Raw genomic sequence first — 14,709 nt, forward strand, 5'->3', positions numbered from 1 at the left:
TCAATTTCTTTAACATAATACGTCCATAAATTACATCACGTAAAGTTTTCTCATATTCATCCTCCTCCTTTTTCCTGCACATCGCCCATTTTGTATAGTTGCAATTTTTATATAGTTAGTCATGTCTCCCTGAAACCCTCTCCCTCCTCCTGTGTACGTGACGTAATTTATGAATGACCCCTCAATTGCATTTTTTTTAACTTCTTTATATTGTAATGGTTGAATATCATAGAAATATATTTGATGAAGCTCATAAATAATCTTGTAGAACAATTAGATATGGGCGTCACACTTTCAAGAATTTGGATCCCTACCATTGCACATTGGGGAAATCCGAACCCAAACGTGGAAAAAATTGATAACTTTCACAATAGAAAGATAAAAAATAAGTTTTATAGCTCATTCAAAAGGAAATTTTCTCAGGAATCGATTGGTGATGGTTTCATGAATGTGGGGCCACTCTGGGATAAGCTATGGTGCCCGTTTTGCCCCTATTCCTTGAAAATTTTAGATTTTCATGTTGTTTTGAGTAAAACTATTTTATTGTGGAGATTATTTCCCATGAAATCCATCATTTCTAGTCCATTCAACAATGTTTCACAAAGAACGTTATAAAAAGATGGAAATTTAGGGGATTATGGGGCCAAATGTACAATGAAATATTTTTGAAGAGGATTTTTTGTTTTAAATTTTTTCAAAGTGTTTTTATATTGAAATAAATTTTAAAATAGTCTAATAATCATGAATATAGCTTGCAGAAATAAGTTGTACTAATTTTTTTAGAATATGTATGATCATTATTTATGCTCTATGCAAAATATTGTGAATAATTTACCTTCTTCTATCACAAATTCCAAACATTTCCAAACGATGTGCGATAGTTGGGGTAAACGATATTGATCTAAATGATCGATTGCCGTTAGCCTCATTGATAGGAGATGGTGGGAGCATATAGATTTTTGGCTATTTTTGCCCCAATTCCCCTAAAAACGATTTCTGTTATAATTAATTGAACAGATATCTCCGAATTAAATTTATTATGTACTGAATTGTTTATTCAGTAGTTGATACAGTATTTAAATCCTAAAACATAGTAGATTATGGGGATCTTTTACACATAAATAAAAAATAATAAATAAAAACACTCAAAAATGGATCCATTAAGTAACCATCTGCAGTTTTTTTTCTGATTGAAACAAATCACTCAGAATTAAATTAGTTACACAATCATACCTGAAGAAATTTCATAAGAATAAAATTGCGTTTTGATAATAAAATTGCGTGGAAGTGCCCAAGTAGCTCTGCCTGCACCCTACTACTGAAAAAGTGATCATAAACAAACAAAGTCTTCCATATATTTCAATATGGCACATTTTAATTGAAGATGTAGTAGTTAATAATGCTTAATTCAAAATGAATTGACGCTTATATTGAGCTGTTCGGTAATCCAATCCGCTTGGTTATTAAATTAATTACCTCATTACGCGAAGTAAAAATGGACAAATCATGGGTGAAATTATGAAAAAAATCCACGTGCTCGGCTGGGATTTGAACCCAGGACTCTTGTATGCTAGACGAGTGCTTTACCAACTAAGCTACCGAGCCCGCAAAGCGCTCGTCTAGCATACAAGAGTCCTGGGTTCAAATCCCAGCCGAGCTCGTTGATTTTTTCATATTTTCACCCATAATTTGTCCATCTTTACCACGCGTAATGAGTTAATTAATTTAAATTTCTTCATGTTATGCATTTTAGAAGGCTCATGCTTGAAATTCAGTCAAACAGATGTAACCATTATTACTGTTTACAATATTAACAAAGTATGGTTCACCATGAGGAGCATTGATGTCAACTAACAAGCAATCTGTTAACAGCAAATGTAGAGGCAACATAACAAACATAGTAACTATAAATTAAACTAATGAAATGAATGATCGATTTTGGAAAAATCTAGAATTGAGCATTATTAACAACTGCATTATCACTTTTATGATAACTTTTTCTGTAGTGTATGATGGCAATTGGAATATTGAATACCAAATATCCATAAAAAGACAAAATTATTTCCAGAATAATTTCATGTAAAATGCAATTTGACTCTCACGAAATTGCTACAGTAATGATTGAGTAACTAACCCAGGATCAGGGGTAATTTGTTGCAATCAGAAAAAAAACGGCTGATGATTTCTTGATAGATTATTTTTGATTTTTTTATTTGGTTATTTTTTTGTTTATGTGTAAAAGATCCCCAAAATCTCTTATGTTTTAGGATTTTAATATTGTATCAGATACAGAATAAACAATTCAGTACACAATAAATTTGATTTGGGAGAAAAAGTTGAATGAATTACGAAAGAAATCGTGTTTAGGGGAATTGGGGCAAAAACAGCCAAAAGACTATATGCTCCCACTATCTCCTATCAATGAGGCAAACGGCAATTGATCATTTAGATCAATATCGTTTACCCAAACTATCGCACATCGTTTGGAAATGTTTGGAATCTGTGATATAAGAAGGTAAATTATTCACAATATTTTGCATAGACCATACAAAATTATCATACATATTCCAAAAAATTTACTACAACTTATTTATGCAAGCTATATTTATGACCATTACACTATTTTAAAATTTATTTCAATAAAAAAACACGTTGAAAAAAATTAAAACAAAAATTCCTCTTCAAAAATATTTTATTGTACATTTGGCTCCATAATCCCCTAAATTTCCATCTTTTTATAACGTTCTCTGTGAAACATTGTTGAATGGACTAGAAATGATGGATTTCATGGGAAATAATCTCCACAATAAAATAGTTTTACTCAAAACAACATGAAAATCTAAAATTTTCAAGGAATCGGGGCAAAACGGGCACCATAGCTTATCCCAGAGTGGCCCCACATTCATGAAACCATCACCAATCGATTCCTGAGAAAATTTCCTTTCGAATGAGCTATAACACTTATTTTTTATCTTTCTATTGTAAAAGTTATCAATTTTTTCCACCTTTGGGTTCGGAATTCCCCAATGTGCATTGACTTGATTATTTTTAGGTGAAAAATAGGTTTAATTAATGGGAATACAACAATGAATAACAAATACGGAGCTGAAGGCCAATTGTGAGATACCTTGGGCGTTAACAGGTTAAGGTGATTATAGAAGGAAGCCACACCTCAAATATTCAAGAGCACAAGACTTGAGAACCAAACAGCGCTTCGCGTTGAGGATGAGGCCAAGGGTAATGTCGGTGCACTCTGTACACCACTTGAGCAATTCAGCTATAATTGCTCATGTACAGTGCATGGGTTGGTTTTAGTGAGTCGTCGTTGGTACGGCATCTCCACACTCCGGCTTGTCAAGCGTCTGTATGCAGATTTACCCCTTGTAAAAAAAATGCTTATATCCTTGGAATATATCTTCAAGCATTATTCAAAATACACTAGACAACGTACAAGCATGCTCCAGTGTCATAGCCGTGAAACATTCCTGACCAAAAGTTTCAATGGCTGAAGCGGGAATCGAACCCAACGCCCCTTGATACGATGCGCATTAGTGCCTTACGACTCTAACCGCATGGCCACGAAGCGCACAACTTGGAAAGTTTTCTGTTAGATTTTCAGGAGAAGGTTTGGCAGTACTAGAATAATTCCTTCTAGATATTCAACAGCTACATCCAGAGATCTAAACGAAACCCGGATAACACTAAACCAGAAACGTTTACTGGTTGAATCTTTCTTTATTGCATTTCTTTTCCCTAGCACTTTCAACTCCACTCTGCCCCGCCAGCTCAGTGCTTCCAACAGCAATTCAATTTAACCTTATTAGCCAGAGCTTAGATTTTAATAAAATATAAAACTCATTTCATTTCTCGAAATTGAAACAATGAAATCGTCGCAATTTTCCCCCGCAATCGTTCCAAAGAAAAAGCATGAGGCTCACTCGGAAAAACGCATGTGGAAACTGCTTTACACCTTCGCACATCCCTTCGAACGACTCGACGACGACGACGACGTATAGGTTGGGAATTCCTTGTCTAGATGAAATCACGTTACATACCTCGTCACGTCTCGTTCGCTGTCTGTCAATCCTTTGCAGAGAAAAACACTTTCCGGAAAATGGAGAGAAAAAAAAATGAGAATGCCACTTGAGCAAAATGACAAGAACTGAGCGGTCTGAATCTGAATGATAATGCAAATATTATGTAAATTTGGAATAAATGAAACGCGCAGCACCGGAAAGTGGGCAGGAAGCGGAAGTTATTGGACCGGAGAAGAACACGGGAAAGCTTGCCCCGGTCGCACGATAAAAGAAAAAGAGATCAGCTCGAAACACAAGGGTAGAATTGAAATTTGCGTGCGCTCGGCGTTCCGACACACGGAAGAGTGACTAGGATCGAATTCGTGGCCATAATTTCGAGTTTGGAAAAATTGTGAATTCTGATCCCTTTACATTACTGGGTGTTGACAACTATATCTCGCTGAACATTACTAAAGGACCTATGCACAAATGGGAGATACTCTCCTCCTCTCTTTTTTGATTATAACAGTGGAATACTAAAGATTTTGGGAAGATTTTCACTATAGATCGAAAAGCAATTTCCTTGTCCAGCGTTTCATAAAAAAAACGCAACAGAAGAGGTTAATGTGACTCACTTATTGTTAAAAGAAAGAGAATGTAAACAAAGAGAGCCTCTCAATATTAGATAGGTCCTTTTGAAAAGTTGCACGAGCTTAAATAATTCTGTAACTCAGCCATTGATTTGATTTCGATTATTATTTTCCAGAAAAAACTCTAATGAGCAATATTTTGATGCATGGATTGAAAATGTTATGCGCACCAATTTGCAAAACAAAACTATTTTTCAAATGTTGCAAAAATGTTCAGACAAATGATTATCGAAAAGCAACATAAATTTTACAATGGAATGTTATTTGGTACAATTACTTACTGATAAGTAGATAGTTGTCCTGCAGCGGTTTCAAACTAATCCTGACAAAGCTTAAGGCGAAGTAAGCCGTCATTGAAATTTGTACGCGTCGTTGATGATTGTTCTTAATTCATCTCACGATTTCGAATCAAAGCAAATCAGTTGGTTTTGCACTGACACAGCTGAAAAAGTATCAGTATACTTTATGCATGTTACCGCGTACAGTGATACTTTTTCAAGTCAATATAAACTATCAAGACTGAGTTTTATTACTTTGCAATGCATTCTGAAAAGTCATCATTGTTGCCAAAACGAATGACGGGCTACTTAGCCTTAAACCGTTATTTAGCAAAAACTAAGGCATTAGAAGATCATTGAGGGCAGAATTTAATTTTGGCCACGATTGACCCAAATCACTCCTCTGTCCGACAGTGGAAAAGTACAAAGTTTGAGTTTTTTTTTCTGTATTCTTCGCGGAGAGCTTTCCACCGCCGCTAACGATATAATTTCCATTCGCCCGTTCGCCCCGGTTCGGTTGTGATGAAGTTTTCGTTTGAAGTTGTCAGTGATAAAGTGTCGCGCTTCTTGGAATGCTGATGAAGATTGCTAATGATGATTCGCGCGGAGTGCTGAATTGGCAGTCAATCAGGATAGGAGACTCTTCGGAAACGGGATTGGTCAGTTCGATTGGGTTGCTATTTGAATATGAAAACGGGAATGAATATTCTACGGACGAACGGAGCATGATGATGTGGGACCTCTTCGATGAATGATTACAGAGCTTTCCGTGACTATTATATTTTATGGATATTGTCGTCTCAAGATTTTTGAACATAATTTACACCACTTTCAGATTATAAACCGTTAGAGTGGCAATACATGTCGTTGCAAACAAGAGCACCGTTTGTTTCAACTACGAAATCACTCGATGTATTTAGCAACAAAACAGTTTCATAACATGTATGTTACCATCCAAGCAATCATTGCAGACACCTATGATAACACCATTTCTATTGTATAGAAACCCTATGGACCAATGCACGAGATCATTATTTGGCGTTTTAGCGGTGGCGTGTTATTTATGGGACCATGGTAACCAGTGAATTCGGCACCGCTCAAACGTCAAATTAGTGAACTCGTGCATTGGTCCATTAGTGCATTATGCATCTAAGCCTGATGCGTTCACTAAGTACTATATTAATTTTATATTCGCATATAATGTATGTTTCATGCAATCTATTTTTTAACAGATATACCACGTGATTAATGTTTGCATGTAGTGGTAAGAAGAAGCAAAACAAAAAGTTCTTACAACCGAGGATGGCTGAGCGGCTGTCAACTACGAAAAAATACCGCCTATCAATCATCTCTCACGCGGGCCGTCCCAAACAGTACAGGTCGACAACGCGGGCCCAACCAGACAGCAAACGCTGATGCTGTTCAACACTCAACTAAGAGGATGTCTAACAGCGTTGTGAGCCACACTAACACACTCACGAAACATGAGCGGTAGGCGTACCTCGTTACAACCACATTCACTTATTTTAAGACGGGAGAAATGATGGTTTATATTGGTCTGTTTTCTCCACAACAATGTCCAACTTCTGTGTTCGAAGGCGCAAAGGAGCAGGATTTCAATAGTTAATCATTCCGACAGTTACAGGTTCGAGAAGTAAAAATTGCGTTGTATGTACGAAATGGTTGTTTTCAGTGTTCTTAAGCTACCTAGAAGTATCTTTAAATTTCATGATAAAGCCTTTCATGTAGCGATACATAATGTTCCATCTTGAACCTGATTCATGATAGTAATTTTGAATAATAATCTAAGAAAATTTTATGGATTTATGTATGCTACACAGTTTTTGATAAGCTGACAAAACTGCATACGAGAACCAAACAAGACTCACTACCTTTGAACTGGTCTCAATTCTATTGTTAAATTGAGCATGAGTTCATTCTAGAATTTGCACAATAATGTATGCTAGAACATCCACATAAACCTTTCCAATTATTTATGCAGGATTGTTTTATAAGATTTCTCTAAGAATTGCTTCAAGAATTTGTTCAGGAATTCCACCTAGGATTCCTAATGTGGTTCATCTTAGTGTTTTTCCAGGGAAGTAGCCAGGAATTTCTCCGATGATTGAATCAAAAATTACTGGGGGTGGGGCATTTCGCAAAAGGATGTTTGGCATAAATAGATTTATATGCCTTCTTTAAAACACTACCTGATCTTGTTTATAACTGCATTATGCCAAACGTCCGTGTGTATAAATGGGTTACCCCCAAAATTCAGCATTATTCAAAAAAATATGTCAACCATTTCTTCAAGCTAACGGATTTCTCATAAATTATGTACTCTTCTAGTTATTCCTTCCATCAGTACTGATAATTTCATAAGCTTTACTCGCTGAAATTTTTGAAATGTACTTTTTTTTCGTTTTTGAGTTATAGCCAATTTTGTAAAAAATGTGCAAATGTGCCATTTTGAGCATTTTCTTTGAAAAATCATCACTCAAGAAAGAAGCATCGTAGAAACAAAGTTTTTTTATGAAAATCAAAGCAAATTTTCTCAGGAATAAAAAAAAATATTAACTGGAAACAGTTTTCCACAAAATTTTCCACCGTTGAGAAAATTCGTAAAGGAAAGCCGGAAAAACTATGTTCTAATTTGTGGAAACTTTCAAAAATATATTTTTGAGAAGGTAATTTCATAAGCTTTAATTGCTGAAATTTTTGAAATGTACTTTTTTTTCGTTTTTGAGTTATGGCCAATTTTGTGGAAAATGACCATATAAGCCTTTCATTTGAAAACCTATATTTCAATCGAAGCATAGGAAAAACAATGGTTTTTTATCAAAGCAGTTGCAAATTTTCTAAAACATCTGAAAAAAAGATATGGGATTGGTTTTAATGAAGTATAAGTCGGAATGGATGATATTTTTCACGAAAAATTACAAAAAACTGTTTCTGCCTCAATTTTTCATTACACTGAAAAGGGATTCTTTCTTTTCTATGGAACAAATAAGATTATTTTTTTTTAATTTTACTTATTCAATTATTCAGTATATAACACTGCGGAACACGTTTTTGTCTCCAGCACCAAAATACCGCTATTCACTTAATTAAGGGTTGCTGAATCCATTGCCGTTTTCAGAAATATCATAGCACGTCTAGTTTTTGAGATATTGACTGTTGAAAATGCAAAAAATGACTATTTCAGCCAACTTGCATGCAAGTTTGCCAGCTTGTAAGGTAATATGTTGGCTTAATTTGCCACAGAATTCAAACTTTATGTGGATAACAATACTTATCATCAAAGTTTGTATTACTTTCGATACGGAAAAGTTATTTTTTGATGGTTTAGAGAATTGATGTATTTTGACATATAGAAAAAACGAAGAATTTTGTATGGGGACTGCAAGCATGTTGAAAAAATCGGTTTAATCGAAATTTAATCGCACAATTTCAATCAAATTATGTCTGAAATGAAAGTTCAAGTTCTATTTTGCATGTTTGGTGGATTAGATTGCAAAAAAGTATGATAAATTGTACTTTAAATTTCATGTAAACATTAATTAAACCATTGGTTTATATAACTTTGGCGACCTGTAGGCGACCTAAAAATTGTGACGTGCTGGAACATTTCTGAGAATGGCACCAGATTCAGCAACCCCAAATCTACTAGAGACACATAATTTGATCCTTGAGACACGCAAAAATGTCATTTTTGTTACGCTGTGTAGCTTACATTATCATCTTAATACTATCTATTTTTTCAACCTGGAAGATTGTCTTTGGTTGCTCACACCAGAAGATTATCGTTTCTTTGAATTATTAAGAACAAAGCATGTTGTATTTTCTTGGTTTTCATGTGCATCTGAGAATTCACTAGCAAAAATGCTTCGTTCTTTTTTTTGGTATAACTGAATGATAATTTTTTGCTCCAGGAATTGGAACAAGGTTAGAAAACCTTTCCTGAAGAAATTTTTCAGCCTCTGAATAGTCATTTTCAGTTGCATAGATAAATTCCCAATCTTTTTTAAATTGGTCTTTCACCTTTTGGGACACAGCCCAGTCGAAAAATTGTTTGGCGTTATTAACTTCTGCTGACTTTCTAATACTAGCATCTCCAGCCATTCGCTTAATGTTGCCACCAATACCATCACAAGGACCTTTTCCATGTGAGGTTGGGAAAAAGTGTCATTCTGCTTTAATTTTAAAATCATTTTCATGGTTGCATACATTTTTGAAATTTTACATTAAGCGAATGGCTAGAGATGTATTAGAGCAGCAGAAATTAATAACGCCAAACAATTTTTCAACTGGGCTGTGTCGCAAAAGGTGAAAGATCAATTTAAAAAAGATTGGGAATTTATCCATGCAACTGAAAATGACTATTCAGAGGCGGAAACATTTCTTCAGGAAAGATTTTCTAACCTTGTTCCAATTTCTGGAGCAAAAAAATATCATTCATTTATACCAAAAAAAAGAACGAAGCATTTTTGCTAGTGAATTCTCAGATGCCCATGAAAAGCAAGAAAATAAATTGTGGAAAACTGTTTCCAGTTAATATTTTTTTTATTCCTGAGAAAATTTGATTTCATTTTCATGAAAAAAACTTTGTTTCTACGATGCTTCTTTCTTGAGTTATGATTTTTCACAGAAAAGGCTCAAAATGGCACATTTGCACATTTTTTACAAAATTGGCCGTAACTCAAAAACGAAAAAAAAAAAATACATTTTAAAAATTTCAGCGAATAAAGCTTATGATATTATCTTCTCAAAAATATTTTTTTGAAAATTTTCCACGAGTTGGAGCATAGTTTTTCCGGCTTTTCTTTACGAATTTTCTCAACGGTGGAAAATTTTGTGGAAAAATTTTTCCAGTTAATATTTTTTTTTATTCCTGAGAAAATTTGCTTTCATTTTCATTAAAAACTTTGTTTCTACGATGCTTCGTTCTTGAGTTATGATTTTTCAAAGTAAGTAGTGTCAGAGGAAAACAAAAAAAAATCCACCTGAGTTTTCCGGGAAAAAAAGCGACCCTGAATTTTTCTCAATTTTTTTTTATTCATATATTGATGAGCCCTGCCTGTGGAAAAAGATTCATGAAAATCTGAAACCCTTCGGCCCACTTTGTACGGAAATAAAAAAAAAAACCCATAGTTGGTTACAAATACGTTCAGTAAAATTCCATTTTGTTCTAACACCAATCATTTTATACTATAATAGACGAAGAAAAAATAACAAGATGTTTTGTAATAAATCCTACAAGGACTGATTAAGCTTTTCTGTAAGGTAACAAGTTTCAGGAATTCTACGGTTTAATTCTTGAATTTAACGCCAGAAATTTATTTATTTCTTTGAATTATATTTAAGCTGTAAATTTTCAAAAACTAAAAATACAAACAATGTTCTTTCAAAACCTTTTTTGTAGGTATTTGTTTCTTTAAAACTCTGATATATAAAAAACATATTTTCGAGAGAGTTTTGAAGAAATGCGGGATGTTGCTCTTTTATTTTAGAAAATCTTTAAAATAAATATGTGTAAAAATACAGTTAGATCTTCGGAGAACTTCTTTGATCGTGAATAACATTTTCCCACCTAAGTTGTTTTTAATTGCCCATGAGATGATTTTGGAATATTACGAGGAATACTTAGAGTAACAACTGGAGGAGTATTCATTTTTTTGTTTGCAAGAAGTTATGCTGCAATTTTTTGAACTATCCTGTAGATACAATTTAGGAAGAACTTCAAAACTCAAGTTGGGAAAACTGTTAGTGAACTCTATGAAGAGTTCGTGGAATGAATCCTTGCTTGGTGATCTGGAAGACGTTTTTGGTGAGGCTGACAATCGTAAATATTTTAAACTAAAGATTAGAATTTATATGCAATAAGTACGTAGAGGACCTTCCAGGAGAAATGATTAAAAGAATTTCTTACGCATTCTCTGGTAGAATTCCTCAAGAGATTTTTAAACAATTCGATAGAGATTCTTCGAGAAATTTTCTGGTGAGATCAGAGAGTCTGGGAATTAAATTCCGTGTGAATCCCCGGACGAACTCAGTGAAAACTGGTAAAGTTCTTCAAGAAAGCACTGAAAAGTACGGAAATAATTCATGAAGAAATTTTCGAAAGAATTCTAAGAGAAATCACTTTAAAGCACAAGATTGAATACTTTAAAACTCGTGGAGGAATCACAAAGAACATTCTTTGTGAGTTTTTTTTTTCTTCTAGAATTCTTGAAGGATATTTGACTGGATAACAAAAAGAATAAATCTTTTCCATAGCGAAAATTTAAATTTTCAGTTGATGAAAAAACCGAATTTAGTACTATACCATTTAATTCCACAAGAGTTTGTATCCTTCGACAGATATGCGTATTTCGACCTCAACTGTAAGGCCGTCTTCAGTGTCGTGTACTAGACTCGACTTGAATTTTCAGCCGCTCGTCACAGCTCATTGAAGCAGTTAGACGTGCTTTGCTTAATCTTTCGTTTGAAAGCCGCTCTGGATTGCTGGAATACATTTCTCCGCTCTTCTCGAACTCCCTCTCTGATATCGTCCCTGCTTTAGGTCGTTCCACCAGTATACGGGACGTCGGTTGTTTGGCATTGTTATGTCACACACCCTGACCATCGTCCTCGGTAGCTCCAGCGCATCGAAATCCGGGATATTTCTGTCTAGTGCTTCAACGAAAAAGTCCTTGTCAAAGGCCTTCGTCTTCTACTGCTGCACCATAGTCGTGTTTCTCGGCGTTACTACGCAGTCCCAATGGTATGGTAGTTGTCTGGTGATCGCTATGGTTATACTCCTTATTTACTCTCCGGTACATGTTGCCCGTCAGCGATGGGCTACACCATGTAAGATCGATTATCGATTCTCGTCCGTTTTTCCTAGATGTGCTAACGGTACCTTCATTGCACAGTTGAGAATTTAGCTTTGTCAGGGCCTCCCGCAAGCTGTTACCACTGGAATTCGTTACACTGCTACCCCACTGCACGGCTCATACATTGAAGTCTCCTCCAATTAGTACTGGCTTGGAGGAGCGTAGCAGCTGCCTACCTAGACACCATTGACTTTCGCGATCTCGAATCCTTCTTTGGTTCTAGAAACCATTTCTTGGATGGGAACCTACTCATCACTTGTATCGCCGCTATTGCCGTGTTGTCCGCCATCCAGTTGGCGTTATCGAGTGGTACTCGATACGCCTCACCTATAATCGCAACGTCGCACTTTGCTTCCGTTGTTGACTGCCACAACAGTTGCTGTGTGCGGTGTTGCAATGATTCAAGTTGATCTGCGTCACCTCCACTACGGCGTGTCCTATTTCCGGTTTACAGAGTAAACACTTTGGTCGCTTCGTGCAATCTTCCCCGAAGTGCTATTTCTCCCCGCATTTCTTGTACAGCTCGGATCTGTTCGAACAATTACAGATTGCCGCTTGATGCCCGAAGTCCATGCACTTGAAGCATCTCATCGGTGGTCTATCGACTCGGGAGACAAGTCTCAACGGGTAAACTGACCATCTAATGTTCACTTTTTCCTTCTCCACCAGTTTGTTGGCTGCGGCCACTAATAGCCGTATCGTCGCTAACCGTGTGCCATCGTACGACTTTGAAAGCCGGATCGTCATGGCCACATCTCCAACAACGCACTGTGATCGCCTCTACTATTGCAGATCATCGTTGGATGTGGTCTCGTCCAGGCCTTCCAGGCAAATGCTGCAGCATGATTTCGGTGTTAACGATGGGCTTTGAAACCCTTGTCCTCTTTGGAGTCTAGAACTCCTCCCTTGTAACGCCCTGCTGTTACTTGCTGGTGTCTTCTGCTGTGCCACTTGCGAACGTTGCAGCTTTGCGCTTCTCATGAACGCGTTTGCGTTCTCACCTTCTGCTGCTTGAATATCCATTAACGTATTATCTGAGATGTTTTACATTTTGTTGGGGTCCTCCGTCGTAAGTAGTCGCCTTCGTGATCCCTCGCCCTCGTGATCACTCGCTGTTTCGGGGAGGTGTTATCCATCCTTACTAGGATGTGGAATAGCACGGCTGTCAGCTCTGCATCATTGGTGTCTATATGACGTATTCTGTAATCATGTCCTTATTGGTTGTGGGCAGTGAATCATAATCAGGATTTTACTGGCATCCATGCTGATGTGCCGGTTGGCACGACAGGGGACTAAGGCACTTTAAAAGCGGAACGGCAGTTTTTTTTTGTAAAGATTCAACAGGGTCCACCGATGAATCCCCATCACATCCTACACACTTCTCAGGGGCCCAGATAGCCGTAGCGGTAACGCGCAGCTATTCAGCAAGACCAAGCTGAGGGTCGTGGGTTCGAATCCCACCGATCGAGGATCTTTTCGGGTTGGAAATTTTCTCGACTTCCCAGGGCATAGAGTATCTTCGTACCTGCCACACGATATACACATGCAAAAATGGTCAATTGGCAAAGAAAGCTCTCAGTTAATAACTGTGGAAGTGCTCATAAGAACACTAAGCTGAGAAGCAGGCTTTGTCCCAGTTGGGACGTAACGCCAGAAAGAAGAAGATCCTACACACTTAAATCAGAATGCTGATCTCAGCTGTGCGAATCTCGGTTAAAGTTCGTTTGCTGACATCTCAACAAAAGTAATGTTTGCTGTCACACAAGTTTCGATAAAGACTTCAACTGCTTGATTTTTTTTCTCTTTTTTTAATGGTCTCAATGGGAAAATTAGGGTTAAGACAAAATTTATCTAAAATTCATCGACGTCAAACCTTTGAATCTTGTCAAAATCCACAATTTTGAGAAATATACTGTTTTGCTTTACCCTAAGCTATACCTTGATTTAAACTTACGAGTAGATTTTGATTCAAATATGTTTGAAAAACTCTCTTTCGCCAAGCATGCGGTCACGTCTACCTCGTAGCAAAAAAAAAATGAAAGCCAAATTTGATTTATACCAACAACTCTCCCACCAACAGGTGAAACCATTTCCGGTTATCACTTCCTCAGCCACAGTCCGGTACAATACGACAATAGCACCAGAAATCGCAACATTCTATCAGATTGAGCGGACATCGCGTAACCGATTTTCGCATTCGCTTCTGGGCCAATCCCCAACCCAATATTGCAAAAAGGCTCGCATTCGCCACCTGGTGCCAGGTTCCCACGCAGCGTCGAATCGCCCGCCTTCTGTGCAAAGCAAAGGGCAAGATGAGCGCAAAATGCATCCTCCTTTTTGCAGTTCGCAGATCTTCTTGAGACAGTTGTTGTTTATTGACTGGTTCTCAGTGATCAGTGGTTCCTCTTAGTTTGGAGAGGGTGAAACGGATGCTCAAATGGACATTTCATTTGGATGATATGTGTCTCCTACTTTTGCGTACTGAGTTTCGACTAAAGTGCCAATTTTCTAAATTGAGATAATCGGGCTATATCCTGAACGTCAATTACTGCACGCAAGTACAATGACTGGGTATTTGGAGTGGCCAATTTAAACTGTTAAAAACGTCATAAAACATTGTTTGAGAAAACATCTCATGAGCAGTTTCTTCGTCGTTATCCATTAGTTTTCGATCTGCAGCATCTTAAAGGTGATCTACAAATCAATTAGACCAATGGAAAATTCCCAAGCGTTTTCCAAATGTTTCATTATGTAGTCGACCAGTGGCTAATGCGATAAATTATTCAGCACAAATTGATTCCAATTAACCTCTCTCTTCAATAGCTCAAAGTTTAATTTGCTCCAGTTTCCAGTCCGAAACGACGCTGTAGGTGCAAAAAGAACCGTGCTT

This window comes from Aedes aegypti, chromosome 3, assembly GCF_002204515.2.
Source record: "Aedes aegypti strain LVP_AGWG chromosome 3, AaegL5.0 Primary Assembly, whole genome shotgun sequence".
Classification (NCBI taxonomy): Eukaryota; Metazoa; Arthropoda; class Insecta; order Diptera; family Culicidae; genus Aedes; species Aedes aegypti.